This window comes from Sinocyclocheilus grahami, unplaced genomic scaffold (assembly GCF_001515645.1).
Source record: "Sinocyclocheilus grahami isolate Dianchi unplaced genomic scaffold, SAMN03320097.WGS_v1.1 scaffold59.1, whole genome shotgun sequence".
In the NCBI taxonomy this organism is placed as follows: domain Eukaryota; kingdom Metazoa; phylum Chordata; class Actinopteri; order Cypriniformes; family Cyprinidae; genus Sinocyclocheilus; species Sinocyclocheilus grahami.
The window spans coordinates 1514648-1538303 of NW_015505238.1; the positions used below are offsets into that span (position 1 = coordinate 1514648).

The 23656-nt window shown below is 37.5% G+C and overlaps 1 protein-coding gene across 2 annotated transcripts in view; it reads left to right on the forward strand.

Moving 5' to 3' along the window:
- Positions 1–23656, forward strand: part of thrab (thyroid hormone receptor alpha b) — a 167513-nt gene that overhangs the window by 111870 nt on the left and 31987 nt on the right. The window lies entirely within an intron of this gene.

Genomic DNA, 23656 nt, shown 5'->3' on the forward strand with positions numbered 1-23656 from the left:
GGAAAAGATCATCCTCTTCACATGAGCAAAAACGTCCTTAACAGCAGAGTGGACCGGTATGCGGTCTATTTAAACTGACCGTGTAGCCTTTTATATGTTAACATGATATGATAACAGACTGCGATGCAAGTTTGAATTGCTAGAATATGTGGGGGGGGTGCGCGCGAGGCGCCGGTGTGATCGAACAGCTGGAGCTTAAAAAAAAACACATTTTTTGGAGTAAGATATAATACGCAAAAGTGTTTACTTTTATTTTTGCACACTCACAATAAAAACAGAAAATTTGTGCTTTTGTAAAATAAAGCAAACAAACAGAATGCGTGTTGTCATCCTTTACTTTCCGTGAACTTGTTTATGGAGCGCCGCGCCACACTTTTAAATCTGTTAGCTTAATTATTTAAGTCAGATATATTTTGCATATTTTTTTTATGAAATCAAATTGTTATTTTTATTTTAGGCCTATTACTTACATAGGCTATACATTTTCCTTAAAGCATCCCATTTTGTCCCAGGGCTTGAAAACCTGTGCCCTAGGCTAGTTATGTCCATGCAGAAACCTGTGAACGATGCTCGTAGTTGTGGCATCACCGTTTAGTGACACCATTGAATGCTCGGGGAAAACGTATAGTCAGTGTCGGTCACAGCGCCTTTTAATTGCTGTTTTGAATCCAGCAATTATTTATTTACAAATTATAAGCTCTGATTATGACAAGTGTGGTATAAAAGCTTTGTTTATTAGAGTAATAATTGGTTAGCTGGAAAATGTTACATGCGACCATGCCTTTGGATGGCGTTCGAGCCCATATACCCTTATGTGGCTTTGTTCTGGTTTGCCGGTTGGTCATGAATTTCCACAAATTCAATAATGTTTAGGCATTGTTTCTTTTCCTAAATCCTCACCGTCTGACCCTCTAATATCATAGGTTTATTTTTATTGTCAGTCACTTTTTATCACTGTTTTCACATCTCTTACTGTGGTAAACATGAGGGAAGGGAAATGAAAGATTTCATGTCCATGAATTAAGAATTTGTTCGATTTATTAATTTGTTCCCTCATTTTAGTTAAATCATGGATTATTTAAGGAACAAAATTTATGAAACATGGACAGTGGCCACAAATTAATAAGTCATAGGAACGAATGAACAAGTTGTAGGAATGAATAGCCTATCTGTCCTGTGTCCCGCAGCCCTGCAAAGCACACAATATGAAACAATTATCTGGGTAAATGACTTAGTTACTGCATTTCTATTGCTTTCCATGTTGAATAACTTTGTGTTGTTTCTATTTTAATGTACTTTTAAAGTTTAAATCGCGTTAAAAGCTTAATTTGAATGAATGATGATGCATTTATATACCATCACCATCACTCACAGCCGCTCTCACGTGTTTTGCGCATGAGCCGCACGCAGCCCAAAATTAAATAGCTTTGTTGACAATGAATTAATTAATTTGAATTAATTAAATTGTTGACATCCCTATCGGCTACCGATCACTATCGGCCGATAATCACTTTGGGATGTTTGATCGGTGGTCTCTATGATGACGCTCCTGCCGTAAGAGGTTTGGCATGACATGCAGCGTCACCATCTCAGTCTCTGTCCAGCGCTGCTGAAATAATTATAATGCTGAAGGTGAGGTACACTTCGTATTTCTTCATTAAATAACTTCTAAAGTAATTTGAAAACTTTCTGTGAGACATAATTTCGCAAACAGTATGAGTGAATCACCTCTCTTTCTCTCAAAATGCGCAAATGGCTTCAACTCACACTATAAGCGAGCTGCAATCTGCACAGTCGACACAGGTATTGTCACTTGCACAATTGAGGCAGTGTCGCATCGTCAATAAAGTTTATAAATTGCATTTCTTTTTAAACCTTGCCCGTGTTTTAAACCATTCAGCGCTCGCGCGCTCTCCTGGAGGCTGTGCGCTCATGCACACTCACAGTGCACACACATAACGCCAGGTTTACATTACTCCGTTTGCGGTGCGTATTTTTTCCACGCTCATGTTAATGGATTAAAGTGTTCACATGGCACACGGTTGCGGTCCGGCAGTGCGTTCCAGGAGTGGTGCAGAGATCGTTTCCGCACTGAGTCTATTGCTGCGCTGCAAGCGTTGAATTAAAGTAACAGCGCATTGTTTGCAGTAAATATAAACATGGATTGACACGAAAATGTAGTAATTACACCATAAATGCATATGATTAAAGTTTACTGTGTTTCACAGTAAACATAGACTATGGTTTTTTGGCTAGGTTTAAAGGAAAAGAGCACTTTTAGATAAACAAGGCAATAATAGATGGCACTCCTGGAGGAAGGAAAACAAAGTTCTTTATGAACCGCAGGATTGCTTGTAATAAAGATTTAAATGCAAAAGAAAAGGCAGTAGAGCTGACAGTTCCTGTCAATGGTAAATGGTAAATGTTTGCGTTAATGTAAGAAAAGTAGTTTAAATGTTTTGCCACTTGCTTGAGCAACTTAATATATAAATCTAGAAGTAAATGCAAAAGTAAAAAGCATTGAATAATGTGTTTCTTATATTTATTGCCTTTAAACATGTCTATGAAAGATTGTATTACTGTACTGTGTAAAAAAAGAATCACAATGCAAAAAAGCATTTTAAGTAACAATGTTTGGATTTGAAATCAAAATAATGGATAAATGTTGTGTTTGTAGTAAACAGCCACAGATCGGTTGCGGACTCCTGTGTGAACAGTCTGTGCTGCTTCTGCACCGCTTACGTACCACACATGGACTGCATACGCACTGCAAATGGAGTATGTGTGAACCTCACACACAGCTCACGAAATAAGGCTTGTGCTGTGTGTAAGCTATTGTGCAACAATTGCACGATTGTCAAAACAAAAATGCAGTGCATGATCAAACATTTAGGTGAGAAATATATATTTTTGAAAAATGTCTAAAAATGCCCCCCTCCACCCTTCACCTAAGAGGGGAATTCATTTTCAAAAATGAAATTCAGGCCCTGAATAAATATAAAAAAATCTTGATGGAATCATCACTATAAATAATTCTGCATGATAATAAGAAGGCTTTAAAAAGATCGGTATCGGTGATCATATCGGCAGCTACTGCTTTCTGTGATCGGCGATTGGTGATAGGCCTCAAAAATCCTGATCGGAGCACCCCTAGAGGAGATCACAAATATACTGCTTTATATAATATATTTACATAAACAATACTGATATATAGGGGTGCGTGATGTTGACAAAAAATCCAAACTCTGTACTTTTTGTGATTTGTTTTTCTTTAACAATAATTAAACAATAATTGCTTAGTGTGTTTTTATGCTGGTACCTTAGCTAGTTTATGCCTGTCATGGATAAATAAATATGACACTAAAACCGCAAGTAGGTGGCGACAAGTCCCTTATTGATTAATGAGTAATTCATTGAATCATTCATTCAAACAATTAGTTCGAAATGGTTGATTAATTTAGAAACAAAGCAAGTGGCTGTCTTTTTGAATGGATTATTGAAACATTGACTCAAATGATTCATTCAAACAGATTCATTCAGGAATGAAACACCACAGTGTTGCTCTGAGGCATGCAAATGTTCTGCTCCGGCTTTGTTTGGAACTGTTTTTGTTGGTGAAGCAGAAAAAAAAACAGACAATATTGTGTTTAAAATGATACTTACTCAATATTAACTTACTGTTTTTTTGAACTGTTGTGTTAACAGTTCATGCTCACGCTCTAATATTCAGGAAAACAGCCCTCTTGCTTATGTGTTATTACTTAACTATATCATATCATGAGTATAAAAAATATATAAAATAACAAAAACCCATACAGGGATATTTTTTGCTTTCCTAACTTGAAATAAGCATTCTAACTGCATTCTAATAGGCATCATCATCCAGTGAATTTTTTGCTTTTCTTTTTTTTTTTGAGCGACATAATGTGAGCTCATTAAAAAGAACAATTACGCTATTATTGTAGATGATAAATATCACACACCCCTAATTAAATTTTCAAGCCTTAATATTCAGATTTTTATATTAGTTTAGGTATTTAGAGAGATAGGTGACACTTGTTGATTGCAGACTGTTCCGGTCTTGCAGATTCAGCTGTAAGAAAGAAAGGAGAGAAGAGGAGGCCTCATCCTCCTTCCATCCTCTTCCTCTGGTTTTCTCCCGCCCTTCCTCCCTCATCTCTCCGGTCCTCCCCTGTGTGTGGTTATGATCAATGTTTATGCACCATAATGTTTCCTGACTCTCCTGAGGCATCAGTGTGAAGGAGAGATTGACCTGTCTCAAGCTATGTTAGTGGGCCACGTTGAACTGCTGTCCTGTTGATTAAGTGCCGGGGGCTGGTGCTTCTCAGTTCGGGCTGCACATGGAGCCTGAGCTGCCAAATGCATGGAGCATGTGCGAGAAGTCCCACCGCAAGTGCTCTGGGAATTGGAGTCCATTTCCTCTGTACGCCACCGCACCATAAAAGAGTAAGAAACGCAGTATTATTGTATAAGAAAGGGGCCATTTGTGCTTTAGGTCATGGTGTTCAATGGGCCCTCAGGGGCCATACCTACAGCGCTGCGGATTTGGTGAAGATGCAATGCATAATGTATGTCTGAGAAAGGCGGTAGAACCCCATTACCCACAATCCACAGGCAAAGGAAGCACAGTGTTTACCTAAAAATAAATAGACAGACTTATCCTCAGAGACTTAGTCTTATACATGCACATTTATTAAAATCAGACAGAGGTCGCTCAGCTACGCATTCCCAAAAAGCAAACATGTATGCACAAACAACCCGATTAAGATACACAGACATATACAGATGCTTTGCTCACAGACTTGGATGTATACAGGAAAAAATTATGAGTTCCCTGCTAAAAGCTGTCAGGCACCTAGTTTTTCATCTCGCTTCTCTCCTTAGCGTTGTGCGTAGTAAGGTCTTGGCTCTGTGAAATGACATGAAGTGAATACAAGAAAAGTGAGGAAAGCAGAAAAAAATGATTAAGTAACTGTATAATTTCATACCTTGAGGCAATTTGCCACAAGCCCTCCATCTCCTGGCTCCCCTCCTCCACATGCATTTACCTCTCTCTTTTCCTGCATTATCTGCTTCACATATCTGAGCCTGTTGCGTCATTCTTTAGCCCTTTTCTGACTGGGACTAGTTGGCTCTGAGAAGATTATGTGAATTTGTTTATCGTACATGTTTTTCTCACAACATCTTTAAAAATTCCAGTGCGAATTGCATACTGTTCTTCATCTGATTCATGTGTCCTCTGAGAAGTTTAATCCGGTCACATAGGATCGTGTGTTTTTTTTTCATGTATTCATATGTGTCTGTCTGTCTGTCGTTTTCTCCACACTTATTTATTTATGTATTTATTTATTTATTTTCTTCTCATTTTTGATGCCTGGTCCATTTTCATAATTGATTTAAACCTTTGTTGAAACTTCATGGATAAAATGACAATTGAAATAAATGATTGTAATAAAAAAAACATATAATACATATAATGGTACATATAAAAACATATGATTTTAATAAGCCTTCCTGTAGCTCAAACTGTAAAGCATGGTACTGACAATGCTAAACTCATGGGTTTGAATCCCAAGGAATGGAACTGCAAAATATTTATGACTTGACTGCACTGTAAGCTGCTTTGAATAAAAGTGTCTGCCAAATGCATAAACATAATAATTTTAATCATTTCGAATATTCTAATCAGTTTAAATTAAACCATTCATTTTAATTAAAGGGGTCATGAACTGCCTTTTTTATTGTTTTGTACTGTTCTCTGAGGTCCACTTGTAATGTTATCAAGATTTTTTACATAAAAAACATCATAATTTAGAAGTAATTGGCAATTTTTGTCCTGTTTTGACCCCCTTCATCGGAACGCTCTGTTTGAATAGGCGTGGTAGATTGTAGACTCGGAAGTAATTGCCCACTGCTACTATATTCTTTGGCTAATAGTTGTGTATTTTGCTTCACAGATGGATGCTGCTTTGATTTAGGTAAAACCCCTGCATCAAATTGTGCCTTGTTTGTAAATGAATCTGTAGTAAAATGAAGTGGACAAAGGACCAAGTTCTTACTGACATGGTCTGGAACTTCATTAAAAATAAAGTTCATTCACTCTTTCCTAACGTTGGGATGATAAGGAAGGCAATGCAAAGACTGTGTTTTTCCACAACTTGGCACTGCATAGAGTCTTGTTTTCTTTGGAGCCATTTTGTCATTTGATTTCTGCATAGACCTGCGTTTGCCTTTCTCGTTATTTATACTACATGTGTGAATCGGTGGGCTGGGCTAAACAGGCAGTGATGTAGAAGCAGGCATTGATCTTCTTCTGCAGAGATGGTGTTTAGCCACACTATTATGTCATAAAGTGGCACATCCCACAAGCTGTCATTTTGGCAGATTGGCTTCAACATAAGCTGTTTTTAGACTGACAAAAAAGTTTTGGGTTCTGAAACTTACAGAATGTTTTTTAGAGTAAAATGACCTCTTATACGTCAAAAAATCAAGGGAATTTTGATTTCTCAGTTCATGACCCCTTTAATTAATTTTAACCGATTATATCAAATCAATCATGGACTGCACTTTGTACAGGTCACATTATTACATCAAGTTAGTTGCTGCGTCCCAAATTGCATACTGAGTATGTTCTGCACTGGATTTGCGACATTAATAAAGTAAATAATGTTCTCTGTATTTGTGTACAATAAATCATTGTATTTGGACATGATACTCATTAGGGGTCGACCGATATGTGTTTTTCAAGGCCGATGCCGATACCGATTATTACAGATCAAGTAGACCGATAACCGATATTTTGAACCGATATATATGTCTGGTGTAAAAATGAAAATTAATGTCAAAATTAAGAATAACAAGGGCTCTGAAAAAAACTGCCTTCCCTGGTGTTGGTTGAGTGTAGTACTCCCACAGTAAACTCTTTATTTTAAAGAGTTAAACCTTTATTTTTTGGCAAACAAAGGGTTTAACATTACAATTAAAACATGGAAGAAATAGTGTATTGTGTGATTATTCTTTTAAACAAAAGTTGTAATAATTGTTGTAGTAGTCAGGGGTTAAAACAAAAACAAAAATATTTTGACTGAAAATGTTTCCTCGGCCAAACCCCATTCCTCAGCCATACCTGTCACTTACCCAGTTTAAGAGCAGTGTTTTTCTTCTTGTAATCAAGAGCACTTGTCCTCCTAATTAAAAAAAATTAAGGTGCACCTTCTGATCAATGATCAAAAATTAGCCTTCCTAATATGAGGTGAAGTGATTAACGGGCATTTTCTTTTTACCTTTGCAATGGCATAATTTTCATCTGTAAAATTTAAAAATTTATGTTTATAAGCTTTTTAAAAATTCTATTTAAAACTATATAATAAGAAGTAGAATAAGACAAATAAGTTACCAATCATGAAATTTGTATTAATGAAAAATTAATTTGTACTACACAGGTGGCACAAAAAGAACACAAAAGTGGCTTGTAGGTAAATTTTCAGACATTCAATGAGGCTCAGAGGTGGCATGAGTGCAATTACATTCATAAATTCATGTGGAGATTAATGTTTTAAATACAATTTTGAATACAGAAATATTAAATGATTTAAATAACTGCAATTATACCTAAAAATGAAACCGAAATCACCAGCAGATGGCGGCAAGTCACGGATTTTATCACTGAATCATTCATTCAATTGATTCGTTTGAATGGCTAATTCATTCAGGAATGAAGCAAGTGACTGTCTTTATGAATGGGTAATCATGAATCACTGACTCACTAGATTCGTTCAAAAACGCACTCTTTCATGAATGAAACACCGCTGTGTTTGCTTTTAGAGATGCGCAGCGGCTGAGCTGTTACTTTGTTTTGAAGTATTTTCGTTGATGAAATAGAGCAAAATCAGGCAGTGCTTGTTCATTGAACTGTTGTATTAAATCAATATTAATAATTATTAAAATCAGTCACTCTCCTTATCGCGATCTGTAAGCGCACAGAAAATGAGAGTTCTCAAGACTCAAAAGTACGTGCAAATGAAGGAACCGGTGGGAATGAGTAGAATTATTATTAATAGCCGCAATCCTGTGCCTGAAATGCAAGACCTGCTCTGTGCTCTCTGCTAATAACCCGGCTGTGAATGATGCGAGCGGCGTTATGTTGTCAGTGAGAAGCTGCAGCCATGGCGGGGATGATTTTTGGTGTGCTGGTGTTCTGACAAATAATGCTACCTATCAGATTATGCTACCAACAAATCGTCAGAACACCGGCAGAACACCAACAATGTGCTACATGTTTCTTTTCCCCTCATTTCTTCCAATTGACGGAAATCCGTCGTAGCGACGGAAAACTTTCATCCCTGAGTAGTATTTACATCATACTGCACCACAGTAATATATTTCTGATCATTTCTTTAAGCTAACCCGAATTTATATTTTGACGGGTTGCCATGAGGAACTTGTTTCTGTAGGTCTATGTAAATTATATGAAGATAGTTTTACTCCAATTAAACTGTCAAATGCTCATGAAGTGACTCTTAGAGGGAGTCTCCAGTCAGAGCAGTTCTGGAGATGTTGTTCATGTATTTATATCCTCATGTAGTGAGACGACAGAAGCTGAAATCACTGCGAGCGTCGGACACTTTGTATGTGTAGAAAACAACACCGCGCATCTGTGCCATTTACATACACTGAGACACGCAGAACATGCTGGATTCATATCTGAATAGTATTTTGCGGCTTAATATTTACAGATACTAGTCCATATTGTGACTCTATTTAAGTGTACTGACCTACTTTTGATTAATTCATCCAAACTTTGACAAATTCCGTGACATTAAATTTACATACAGTAAATTCCATTTATATGACTGGATTCCGCAATTCCGTGCGTTAATCATAGATAATATTGAGGTGTTTTGCAACTTCAGTGTAACGTTAGTGGATTGGGATCTATTGCAACTTAAGCAACATCTGCTGCTACCTTACCTTTGAGAGACAACTGATGCGTGATCACTGAAGCAGCTCCAGTTAGCAAGCGCTTTCGGAGTGAGAGTGAATTCCGCATTGATTGGTCGGACTCGTGACTCCCAACAATTCAGATGAGCGGTGGGCGGAGACTGCTTTAGGCCACAGAGAGGTGAGTTCTGACAGGCTGCATCAGAGCCAAATAGCGTGTTTCAAAATTAAGTTATTTTATCGGCGAATCGGTTTTGAAAATGACCGATACCGATAATCATAAAAATGCTTAATATCGGCGGCGATAATCGGCCAGGCCGATAATCGGTCGACCCCAATACTCATTTTATGTACTGTTTTTCACAAACTAAATAATAGGGAAGAAGGCATATTTGGATGCAGGGAGCATCATTTTTTTGTGTGTTGCAAGTCATTCATTCATTAATTCAACCTGTTTTTTTTTTTTAAATGAGTTATTCTCGTTTATTTAATCATTTTACTATTCTAAAAAATTAAGTTGTTCTTAAAATTAAAGAGTATCCCAACAAATGACTAAAAAACAGATTCTTTTTTCCTTCCATTTTCTCTTCATCCTTCATAATTTTCATCAAGCTCTAGAAAAACTGCAAAAATAATTTTAACTTATAGTTTCAGTAATGCTCCAGTGTCCTTTTCATTGTGTTTAGTCATCAGTTACTTCTACACATTCAGTTCCTCTGCCTGTTGTTGTTGTTTTCTTTTTATGAACAAGATGAACTCATATGACAAACTGAACCAACTACTTTATTCTGTACATAAAACAGAACCAAACAGTCCAGAGAATAGCATGTGCTGCAACATGTGACTGTGCCATGATTTTTGATGGGGTGAGAGGTTGTTTTTGCCTTGAGATGTGGAATGCATCAAGTATGTGCATGTTTAAGGCAATGTTACGGGAATTTCCACCCAGCTTCTACATATGTGTATTATGGATTTTGAAGGTACAATATGCAAGTGTACTAGGGGTGCTAATACGATCCAGGACCACACAAGCGTGGGAGGATGGGTCCCGACTCCGGCACCGGGCCAAAAAAATCACCCCTCTCCCACAGGCGCCATCATCCTGGTGTGCCGCCACCTTCTCGGCTTTCAAGGCTGCACAATATCCGGGAGAGGGCCCCCGCTCACCCACCCGCCAGCACTTTTAGTCTCAGGGGTGCGTGCGAGCTCCCTCGGCCCTCCGTATGCCACAGCACCCTACATTTATAGCTCATTACGGAGGTGACTGAGATGAGGAGGTGATGGGTGGAGGTGACAGGTGAGATGAAGTAGGGGTGTGATGCAGGAGGAGAGCAGCGTGTGGCTGCTTCAAGGGGCAGGTCGCTCTGCGCCCCACTAGAAGCATTTACAGGCCGTTCACGCCACAATCTGCATGCTGGTCAGCTTTTTTTTTTTTTTACAGTACAAGTGTGTATGGTACAGATTTTTTCTTTATAAATGTGGCCTTATTTATTTCTCTGGTTTTATTTGCTCTGGTGTTTATGCATTTGGCCGACAGCTGGTGTGTTTTATGCCATGCTGATGCTTGGATTTATACAGTGTGTGTGTGTGTGTGTGTGTGTGTGTGCACAGCAACAACTGGACATGTTGTTCTGTATTTATGAGAACTTGCAGGACACAAATGCTGCTGCCTGTAATAAACACATCAGTTTTCTCTCAAAGCGACAGGCGAGCTGTGTGGTAGAGCCACACATGATAGAAGTTCCTCAGATCACCTTTAACACAGTTACATCTTGCATGACTTTACGCAACTTGAAAGTGCGTCTGATGTTGTGGTATGTGATGTAAATTCACGTGTATGTTGAAAGCAGAGTCATAGAAAACCAAGAAAGTGTTGGGCAAGCAATTCTGTCATCATTTTCTTACCCTCATGTCATAACAAACATTCTGTAGAACACAAAAGAAGATATTTTTAAAAATGTCTCAGTTTTTTTTTTCCATCCATACCATGCAAAACTATTAAAACTGGTATGTCAGCTCCACAGAAGAAAGAGAGTACATGTCTGGAAATGACATGAGGGTGAGTGAACTTTTTATTTTTAGGTAAAGTTTTCCTTTCATAAAAGCTTGTACGTCATATATATAGGGAAGAAACTTTTTTCAAGTTGCTCTGCTCAAATGTTTTATTGATTAAATATTTCTCTTAAGTAGATTAAAAGTAAATGTTTGTTGGCATAAATTGCTCAAATTGGTTCACAAATTGGTCTGAATGATTCAGTAGCAAATCAAATCTAATTCATTAGTTAATGTGAAGTGCAGAAACCTGTGAAAGGGATAGTTCACCCAAAAATGAAAATTACCCCATGATTTACTCTCCTTCAAGCCATCCTAGGTTTATACGACTTTCTTTTTTTAGACAAATAGAATCTGAATTATATTAAAAAAATGGACGGGCTCTTCCAAGCTTTATAATGGCAGGGAATAAATCCATCATAAAAAGTACTCCACACTGCTCCGGGGGATGAATCAAGGCCTTCTGAAGTGAATCAATGCATTTGTGTAAGAATAATATCTATAATTAAAACTTTTATAAACCGTAATCTCTAGCTTCCGTTAACTGTCGTACACACGTTCATGAGAGAGTGGCATTCCAGTGTATGGTGTAGGCGTAGAGTATAAGCTTCGGTGAGAATATGCTAGTCTCGCGAGAACTAAGTTTTGTTTCAAGCAAAGGAAAAACAGTCTCCTCTTTGGTTATATTGAAATCCTCCAATATTTTCCTTTACAAATCCTCGTTTTGTACTTCTAAATCGTGACCGGTGTTTTGTTTTGCTATCCTCTCTGTGCTTCCGCGATTGCCACTTCTTACCAGAGCTTACGCTACACCGACATCCTACATCATCTGCTGGAACGTCTCTCTCTTGTGAACATGCGTACGGCAGTTAGCGGAAGAAAATTAAATGCTAAAAAAGAAAATGACAAATCATATGTAATCCATACTTTATTTACTTGTTTACCTATGTTATTCGTTAACTGCTGAAAATCTTCCCCTCTACTGTAGCGCTGATTCTTGTGTTAAATTTAAAGAATTTTAAATTTGAAAAACTTGACTGCAAGTGACAATTGAGAACTTGATCAGAGGGCAAGATTTTCAGTATTTTAACCTGTTAACCCGCACCTGGACGCCGGCGCACCGAACGCTCTTTGTTTGCACGTGTCAATGTTTACGAATAAATTAACTGAAAAGAGACATAATTAATCTTGACAAACTATATATCATTCTAAAGGTCTAAGCCTCAAGCATCGACGATAGATCGCTGTTTTTCAATGGAAAGCTTATAAAGAATGTATTTGCTAAATTTGTATAAGCAGTACACATCAAAACATGCATAATCAAAACCCAGTACGTACCAGATTCATCATAATAATGAGTCATAAATGCATTCACTGCTGTAAATCCTGGTTTAGTTAGAAAGATAAGAGTCCACTGAATAACATCCCATAGAGCACTTTTAGTCCAATGAAACAATAACGTTGTAATATGAATGGTAATTCCTTTGTTTACGTCTCATTTCTTCGGGGACAATTATTGTTTGTATCCATTATGGAATAACTTCCGCTCAAAAAACTGCATCTTGGTGTTAAAAAGCAACATGGTTTTGTAGCATACAGTGTTACAAGCAGAATGAGACCATCCACTAAAAAAAAAAAAAAAAGAGTAAAAGATACTCTAAATATTGTTTATTTGAATTCTGGCGCTCTCTCGTGACAGCTTACGATGCACACTGTGACGCACCTGTCATCTGATAGGACATAGTCTCAGAAAAATGGTTGCAGGAATCAAATTTTTCATGGTATCTTCTTCAGATTTGAAATATAAACTCATGAGACATGTGACTTTCAACCCATTACTTTTCTGGATTGCTCCAGGACTGATTTCATGTATTTTTATATGTAATGAAAAAAATCAGTGTGGTACAATTTTTTTAAGGCACTTCAGTGTCTATAACTTTTTATCTTTTTGAGCATTATCAACTCTGGATGATGGATAGTAAAGCCCAAAGGGTCTTCTTTCCAAAGACACCAAAATTGTGTGTGTAGCACACTGAAGTCAGGAACTGTTACAGTTTTAAGTTAGGTAGGTCATTTTCAGCTGTGAGTCCCAAAATGGGGGGTACAGGTTAATCATATGAAGTTATTGCGCAACACGTTCCAGGTCATTCCAAACCAGAATGAGTCGCGTTAAAAGGGCACCTCAAACATTAAACACTGTCTTTTGTTTTCCATGGAGGAAAGAAAGTAATATGGGGTTGAAACAACATGAGGGTGAGTAAGCGCTTACAGAATTTTCATTTTTAGGTGAATGGTTCCTTTACACAAACAGCCCAAGGGGTTTTGAAGTCAGTGAGACTTGCTGTCATGTCTGGTTTTCCCCCGCTCTGCCGTTGTGTATATGTCCAGCTTCTGAGAAAATGTGAGGGAAAGAAATAGAGTGTGAAAGAGAGCTAGTGATAGGCAATGCCTGCAGCTGAGATTGCCCAGACCAGTGAATGCTCTGGCAGCGCATGTCCAGATCGAAGGGCCTTTGGCCAAGAGACCACACCTCTCAATCTGCTTTAATTCCCAGTATAACCTACCGGGTGTTACTGAGCCACAGGGTTGTCCCAGCCTCTGCCAATACACACACACACACATGCATCGGAATTCCCTTTGTTTCCACTTGGTTTGGCTTCTGCTCCATTCATAAAAATACTATACCTGTTTATCTGATTGACTGCCAAACCTCACCTGCTGTGTTTGCTCGGAAGTGTGCTGGAGCATTTAGGCTCTGTCAGATATCTCACGCTCCACGGACGGCAGTTTTACCGCTTGGTAAATCAGTTATTTACCGCTGCCCCGGGCACAGACCCTGGTGACGTGTATGAAGTACAAACAAACAGGTTAGGAGGAAAGGAGATAGATCTTTAACTGGGCTCCTGTCCGAACACAGTGGTGACCTTTGACCCCACCGGTCTCCCTGACAGGCGGCGAATGAAGATGGCAGATGAAGATGGCTTCATTCCATTTCAATCTCTCTCTCTATGTTTGAGTATCTCCTACTTAAAGTCATGCTAATTATATGTGTAAGCATTTGGGCTGTCAGTTGAGTCAAATATTTCATCACGATTAATGTAATTGTTTTTGATAGTAATGCATGTAGTTCCTTTAAAGGAAAGAAAACTAACTTAAGTATATGTGTGATTATAAGGTTTGGTAGTTTGTGTGAAAGACAGTCATAGTGTAAACTTATGCATCAGTGCTCATCACTCTTCTCACTTATATAAAAATAAATGAAAAAAAGGAAATTCAAAACTGCAGTATTTCCATAATAAAATAATCCTTACACTTTATGAACTTGTGATGTCCCTTAATTTGAATTAAAGGTAAAGTTAACCCAAAATTTGTCTTCTTTTGGTCACCTTCATGTCGTATCAAACCTGTATGACTTTAATTATTTAATTAATTAACTAATTTGTATTTATTTATTTTTGCTTTCTTTTGGACATACTACTCATGTCAACTACTCTATTTTGTTTGACTCTAAGAAAAATAATCCATTTGATTTATGTGCTATATTCCAATTTTTAAAGGTTATTTTTAAAGATAATTGATTCACTGAAAGCTCAAGAACTCCATCGGTTGACTTTGTGAACTAATAATTTGGATCAGTTTGTGAGCTGAATCAACAAATTCATTGAAAGATTGGGCTTAAAATGAATTCTGCGTACACTCTAAAAAATACTGGGTTGTTTCAACCCAACTTTGGGTCAAATATGGACTAACCCAACTTTTGGGTTAAAATTTTAATGTAAAAATGTAACCCAACGGTTGAGTTAGTCCATATTTGACCCAAAGTTGGGTTGAAACAACCCAGCATTTTTTAGAGTGTATAATTCACATGCCAAAGAGAATTAGGGCCCATTTTCAATCAATAATGTCATCATAATGACACCATAATCACATTTATGGTGTTTTTGGGGCCTCAGTGGAGCCCTCCTTTATTTTCATTACATTGAAAAAGTGGCCATAATAATAATAAAAAAAAAACTTTTGTGTTCTACAAATGAAACTGTCATATTGGTTTGGAACAACTTTTTAAATAATGACAGATATCAGCATTGTTTAAATTTCACAATAACTTGTATGGATATGTACGAGACACTTGATGTGGCTCCAATTACGTTTAATCAGCTCTGAATGTTCCCATCATTTTTTTAGAAATCACACAGAATGAAACACTTACAATGTCAAATTGAATAAGCATTTTAAATATATTTAATTAATCGCATGTGTTTAACTTTGACAGCCCTAAAAAGTAGGTCATTAGATGGAAAGCTGTGCATTCAGTCTGTTCAGCTTTACGTTGCGTCAGAGGAAGAGCAGTGCGCCATCTGCCATGATCTGAGGGGAAGTTCACAGCCTCCTCCCTGACACTGAACATGCATCTGACTGCAGTGGGATCACTTGATAAGTTGCTAGGCTCAAGCCATTCCTATTGGTATACCGTAATAAAAAAGAAATGCTGAAGCATCCATCTCAAAGTAAATCTCAGGTTTTTTTATGCCTGACTGACTGGCCTTGTGAAAGATTAATAGAGCATGATTTAGCTATGCACAAAGCCAGCAAACCCACAGAGAGCTCAATTCGCAGAATCTTCCTTTTAACCACCTTTTGAGAACATCAAAGTTTTTTTTTGTTTTTGTATTATTCCACCTTTGAAACAGTGAAATCGGGAAGGGAAAAGCCTCTAATTTGTTTTTCAAATCCAGTCACATTCTTGGCAGTGTCTTGACCTGACTTTGCCAAAGGCATGGTGGAATGAGGGAGGAGGCCTTGTGCTCTTTGAAGGGGAGTGTTTGTGTTTGTTGGGAAGGTTGGGTCAGTTTCCCACAATGCCCTTCCTTTCCCCTTTTTGTTTCCCCCTAAACATCCGTCTGTGCCTAAGGGAAGTGACTTTGTCAGACTGACCTTACGCAAGATAACCGTCGTCTCGCTGCGTAGTCTCCGTCTTGCATTTGAACAGATCCACCTCATTAATTTTCCTTATTCTTGAGCTAGAGGAGATGCTAAACAGACACAAGCTAAATTTCTCTTCAGATAAGATGGCGATTATTCAAACGCAATAAATGTCTAGGGTGATTAATGTTGTAAAAGCAAAGTGTTGGATAGAAGAGGCTACGTCTGCCAAAAGAACCTCCCGCCCTGTCCATCAGGACATATTCTACAGGTTCAGATGAACAATAGTTGATGGTTATATATCTACCTACCTGATGGATTGACTCACGTTTGACTTTTTGACATTATTGACAATTTTGTTTTTCAGATTGCACATTTTTTGTGACCTATATTAGATTATATCTGAACTGTATCTATACACTTAGAATTCACACATTATTATAAACAAAAACTGTTTAATACTAAAGATATAGTCTAAAGTGCTTTTTTTTTTAACAAGTTTAGATAACTATTTTCTATTTTATTATATTTACTGTAATCTTTATGGCTCCTTTTTCGTGGCTGTTCTGTATGGCTCCAGTTTTCAGTGTTACATGATCCCTAGGGAAAAAAATAAATAAATAAAATATATATATATATATTGTGTATAATTGTATAAATTTTTTTGTGACTGTATCATTTACTATCATTAAATTGCATTAAATCATATAGAGCAGCATTATAACTCTCCATTGGCCAGCCTTCCCAAACTGGTTGACCATTCTTCTCTTTCAACTTCTCTCTTCTGTCCTTTTCTAAACCATTTCTCATCCACTCTTTGTAAACCTGACACGTAGTAGTAACAACTACTAAAAGGTCAACTACCGAGAGACAATAATCAGGCATGTGGTGACTTACAGAGGCAGTTTAACTAGCCATCAATCACACAACTTTATCAGCCCACTCCACCTAATGTAAACAGCAATCGCTGGAAAGGAGGACAAGTGAGGCAGGGTCCAATATTAACACTCGCCATGCACCAAATGAAACAAAAAAAGTGGCTTTGGTGAGTATTTTGTATTTATTTATTTGTTGTACTAGTATTTGACTAGTGTACGTTTATCTGGAAGGTATTTTAGTCCTAAAAAAGAGAAAACGTGGTAAGATGCATTTAACCACCCAGATGAAAATAAATTCACAGTGGGTCTCAGTGTCTTGTTGTAAGCTAAACCTGCCACCATCTCTGCTTTTAGAGGCTGTGCTCAGCTCTAAAGGTATTTAGGCACACATTCACAAGGAAGGTGTTTCTTCAGTTTTATTTTAACATGAAGGTGCTACTCAGCAAGGTTATGTGTGATTGGTGCATTAGATCTTATAGTTAGGCTGAGATCGGCAATCAAGCAAAGTAGCATTTTTCAGTCCTTTTGACGTACAATATGCTCTTTTTCAAAGGCGGTGAGTTGATTGGTTATATAAGGATCTCTTCTTGCGTTGGCTTCTTTGTGAAACATTCATTAAAGGATGGTGCCCTCTGACTGGCATAATGGCATCTGCACAACGCGGCCTTCACTGAGATCATATCAAATCACAGTCCGGAATGTTTATCTCCTGGATCATCAGTGCTCTGTCATTAGCTGTTCATAAGTATAGCAGCCAACCTGTCAAATCCCACTAGATGAAAATGCCTATTATTTAACCATCTTGTAACTTATTGTGTAATTTAATTGTACTGCGGTTGTGATGTAAAATTGTTTATAAAAATATAATTGTAATTATAAAATAGTAATAATGGAGCCTTCTATCCTGAATGAAAAAAGAGAGAAAGAGTGAGAGAGATTGGCTAATTAACAGAGGCTGTTTAGCTCTGCAACATACTATCTAATTATTCTTTTTCATGCTGCTTTCAAACCAGCATTTTAAAGCATTGAATTAAGGGCAAGAAGTAGGAAAACAGAGGAAGAGAGAAACAGAGTCCACTTTCTTCTTGCCAATTAAAAAGTTTTAGTGCCACGTTTGAGAATGCAGAAAACAGCGACAAACTTACAGCAAGAAAAATGAGGCCGAAAATCTTACTCAGCTGCACCTGCTGCAGTTTTTATATAAAATGTATGCACTGTGTCAACATATATGTCAAGTGTTGCCCCTTCACACACCCATACCCACTCCCGCACATACACAGGTGCAGTGTCAAAGATACCATACCTTCAATGCTCTACTTAAAAATTTATGTGGCCTTTGTGCATTTTTGGCTCCCTTTGCACTTTTTACAACACTCGCGCACACACACACACACACACACTAAAACAAACAGTCATCATTAACAAACACCACCTTTTTTTTATTTTACCTGTTTATGGCCCTATGCTGAATTAAACTTAATCTGCTGTGTTCTTTCTCTCTTTCTCTTTCTCTTTCTCCTGGTCTCCCTCCTGTCCCTGTTCTCGCTCAGTTGCATGTTTAACAGGAACACTGCCTTGTAAAGCTACATTTATAGATCCCGTATGTTTGATTGTATGGGACTTTATGACTTTGACCTTGACTGAACAGGAGAGAGAGGTAGACCTCCTACAGTATACAGGCCTGGGCAGCAACAAGATTATCTGTGTACATTTTAGCCTTAAAGGGTGCTTAAAGGGCTATGTAGTTGACCCAAAATTCAGTGACTCTTTCTCATGGCTCCTCATGGCTTTAGTAGAACACAAAAGAAGATATTTAGAAGAGTGTTTAGGCTGCTATTTTACCTAAGCCCTGTTTAGACAGCAATTGTTTCTCATGGGAGATGTAAGGTAATTTAAAAATTAGCAGGGGCTAGTCTGTGTCAGTGATTTCATTGCAGTCTGAAAACAGAATGTCTTACCTTATCTGTTTTTTTTTTTTTTAATTAGACTTTTATTTCTGAAATGCTGGAAACTGTTTGCAAGGATAATATTACAGTACAGTTTCCATCGTGTTGTGCTAATTTCATTGTGTTGTGGCTTGCTTCCATTGCGTTGTGCTAATTTTGCTTTGTTGTGGCTTGTTTTCGTTGTGTTGTGGAAGTTTTGTTGTGTTGCGACTTGTTTCTATTGTGTTGTGGAAATTTTGTTGTGTTGTGGCTTGTTTCTGTGGAAATTGTGTTGTGTTGCGGCTTATATCCATTGTGTTGTGCTAATTTCTCTGTGTTGCAGCTTGTTTCCATTGAGTTGAGCTAATTTCATTGTGTTGTGGAGATTTCGTTTGGTTGAGCACTACTGGGCCACCGTACACTACGCTACAAAAAATAGAACAAAACTTTGGCTGTGACGGTGGCAGATTTTTACCACCACGGTGGTAATGGACCAACTACCGCCGGTGGTGTTGATAAGCTATATAGTTAATATTAGTTATATTTGTAATTTATGTATACAAATTATACATACACATATATATATATATATATATAGGCCTATCATTTTGAAACACAAATAATAAATGAGGCTCAAACATCTATTAACAAACATGCGTGTTTATTTTAGCACTTCCGTCAGTGAACACGCAGCCTGCAAAACACTAAAATAAATATCAAAGAAATAATACAAGAAAGTAGCCTAAATAAGAAAGTTAAATACACCCTTTCTACCGGACACGAGTGGCACGGCGCGACACGACAAAATACTATAGAACTCATTATAATCAGTGATGCTACACTGGATGTGGCGCGACACGACATGAGAAATCCCCGACAATAAACTGCCTCGTCCTGTTTATTTGGTACTGACACAGAGTTCAAATGTGCTGTGTAGACAGACTCAACCCGTTGCGATGCGGCGGTGTCATGTCCGGTGTAGACACGGTTCCCTGTTATGCCGCCAAGCAAGCGGGCACATTAACTCCTCGTCTGCACGTGCTCTCTTTGAAATAGGAATCATTGCCACATTTCTTGTTAACATCTTCCATTTATCGCTGTCTCGTTTGTATTTGGCCAATTTGGAGAAAGCCTCACCAATCCTGACCAGCTAGGCGTTTGCGATCACGGGAACTTGAAGACACTTGTACAAGTGCGGATCGGTGACATGAGTGGAGATGTCTCCAGATCGGCGATGTAGTATTTGGTTTCCCAACAAGGTCCATCGCTCAATATGAAATTAATTTGCTGAATGCAGAATAAACTGTATGTTCCTGCGCTCAAACCTGCCAAACTAAAGGAAACGCCGTGTATGGCGTTTGAGGTCATTTGTGAATTAGGCTACCATAGACTTATACAATTTGAGACATTGTTGTCACGGCGACAGTCACAGCCCTACTCCTCCACAATTAATAAATTGTCATCTGAATGCATGAGTTTATCAATGAGGTGTCAAATTAATTTTTAGTCATCTTCTGAATAGGCTATACTGTACAATAGAAGTAAATGTTGACCAAATAAGTCACCATTTAAAGCAAGATTTCAGTGGATAGAAACCAAAATTTTGCTTCTTTCCTCAAAGTGATTGTATGGCTTTTAAAGACTTAAATTTTTTTATTGTTTATGTTTTTAGAGCGTGACAGCCCCAGTCCCCATCCACTTTTATTGTATAAAGAGTGCAGCATGAACATTTTTCAAAACATTTTTTTTCTTTTTGCTCTAAACCATAAAAATGTCATACAGGTAATGAAATGAGGGTTAACAAATGTATACAGAACTTTCAATTTTGGTTGAACAATCACTTCAAGGGCCGTCCACCAATAAGGAGGCAGCATCACCATTTAAAGTACTTTATGTCATGAGCTACTCTCTCATAACCCATAATCCTCTCAAATCCTTTGTTAATCATAGGAGACTAATTATTGTGATTAGTTGCAACAGTCCCACCGAGCGTCACCAATGTTTTGGTAATAACCTGCTTAAAAACATTTTTACACACACAATCGACGGGAACACACATCAGCCGGACAAGCAGATGAAAAGGTCTGTTAGGCCAGCGAATATGTGAACAGGCAAGTCCGATGAAAGATGATAGGCCAGCTGAGCATTAACTAATGCAGAACAAATGTCCTCTTGGCTTCATTGTCAAAGGGTTGCGTCACACACTAGCCATGCGCTTGAATCACCAAGCACCTTCGCAGTCAGAATATGAGCCGTTTGGATGCAGTGATATGCAAGCGTATCAGTATACGAGTATCATGGAGTCCCGCAGCACTCGGCTCTATGATTGTACTTTCTCAAGCTTTGAGCTTAAGCCGCCAGATCCTTTTCTTTCTCTTCACACACAATAAAACGATCTAATTCCCCTCTCTGGTCCAGAGCCACCCATTCATAGATGGATTCAGAGGCCCGTACGGCATGTTCCACGTCGGTTTGTGTTTGGGGAGTGCGCTTAGTAACTGTGAGCATAATAGATACAAAAGAAACATCGATATAAACTTACCCATGCACATCTGTCAGCAGATCGCTTTGCGAATTTGCCTCGATATATCAAGTTTTTACTTAAGGCGTGTTTGTAGATGAGGCCAGACAACTTGTACAAAGAATTAGGGCTGAGCGATACGAGCCAAAAATCATATCTCTGTATTTTTAGGATGATGGCAAATTACGATATACATATTGGTATTTTCTGCAGTTCAGTACTTCCACTTTTAGATGCAACATGTTCGTGGCATTCTATCTAGATTAAATGGTTTTGCTGCTTAAATGATCTTTTAAATATGGATGATCTCCAAATGATTAAACTAGGGCTGCAATTCAATTAATTCATATTTTAAAGGGCAATTTTTTAATTTCTGTATGTATTTAAAAAAATTATGATTCAATATCCTGCCCAATGTTGTCCCCCAAACAATAAAAACTGAAGATTGTTAAAGCGAATATAGTGAATTTATTTGTGCAGTCTACACTGTACATTATGAGCAAAATAAGCAGACATTAAAATCACTCAATTGAAATGAAAATAAAAACAAAAGCATAGACTAAATGTTAACTCGGAGGAACACATTTTCATTCATCTAAATATAATAATTACATTAAACTAGTCTTTTACAGCTACTGCTCTCATGCAGTTGCTTGTGCCACATTTAGATTTTTAAATCAACAACAAATATTTCAGTAAAATTTATATTTTAGTCAGAATTGTTGTGCTCCCTTTCTGTTGTGCTTGTTTGACGTGAAGTCTGTGAAGTTTAGCATAGACTTGCTTGCTGTCAGGACAAGCCTTTATGCAAAATGGAAATACTCATGTGACTTTCTTTCATTTAGAGGTGAGAATATACCTGTGAATCTTAAGTTATGCACTGAAGAAAACACGTCTCAAGCAGCACACCATATCTGTTAGTACACGTATCTGTCAGAGCACCTGACAGGGAAAACTGAGCTAAATTGTGTTCTCATGTGCTAGTTTGACGTCTTTAATATAAAGCATGTCTCGTGTTAAGGACAATTCAGGTCTTGCAGTTTTCCTGCAGCTGCTCACTTTGTGCACTTACTTTTTTCAGATGCACTCACAACATCAAAACTACTATATATCTGTATTATTTTTGATAATATATCAGTGAAAATAGTCGATGTAAAAATAATCCTGGATCAGTGGCTTTTTTTGGACACTTAGTCTGACCTTATTGACCTGTGACAACAGCAAAACAGAGACTAAGTTTGGATACCGATTTGCTGTGTTGCCAAATCCCAAATTTGACTTCCTTTGTCTAATTTCATCTGTTGTGTTTAGACATGTATGTCAATTTCAGTACAGTCTGCATACACAATTAAGTCTAAATACACAGTTAAAATACTGTAAGCGATGACATGTTTACATTAAGTGAGCCTTTAAGTGTTCTCATCAGAATCCGTGACCTATGGACCCACGATCATTGTTTTTTTCAATATCCTACCACCTAATCCAGATTATCGAGACAGTCAAGGCCTTGTGATTTACACAGGTTTTAAGACACATTGTTGCTGCCAAAGAAGTGAAAGAGCAGCCTAGTGGTGCATGTGAGTTCCTGGGTTTGCACAGAGTATGTGGTAAAGGGAGAGATGGGATTACGGACCTCCTAATCGGAGTTGTTTCCTGGAAAGTGTGCTCTCTGTCTCCAGTGAGCCGGTGATGCTCCGGAGAGCTCATGGGAAGCGTGTCACATGGGACAGACAGCTAAAAGAGGAGGGGGATGCATTGCACACACATCTGACACTCAGTTTCAGAGTAGAATGTAGACCAGAGTTATTATACTGGAGTATTTATTTATTTATTACTTTTTAAATTAATTGATTACTTTTTGGGGGGAAAATCTCTCAAAATAAATTAATAAAAAATACAGCTGACTGAATCCACTATATTAAGATTTGCCAACGTTTGTGAGGGTCATGCCATTATTTTTGCGTGGAATTATCTTTTAGTACAATGATATAAGATTACTTTTTTATTTGTAAACTTAGTGACCTTATTAATGAAAATGCTATGAAGATCAAAACAAATAAAATATATAAATTATAAATAAATATATGTATCAATTATAAATATATACAGTGTGTGTGTATATATATATATATATATATATAATAAAATATATAAATGAATGAGTTTATAGTTTGTATCAAGCCCCATAAAAAATATGGGATCGGAGGAATTAATACATTGATATAAGATTACTTTTATTTGTAAACTCAATTTTAGTGACCATGGTGGTGAAAATGCTATGAAGATAAAAACAAAGAAAATATAGAAGTTATAAATAAACATCAAATTTATCAATAATAACTAAGTAAGCAAGTTTATAGTTTGTATTGAGCATTCATAAAAAATATGGGATTGGA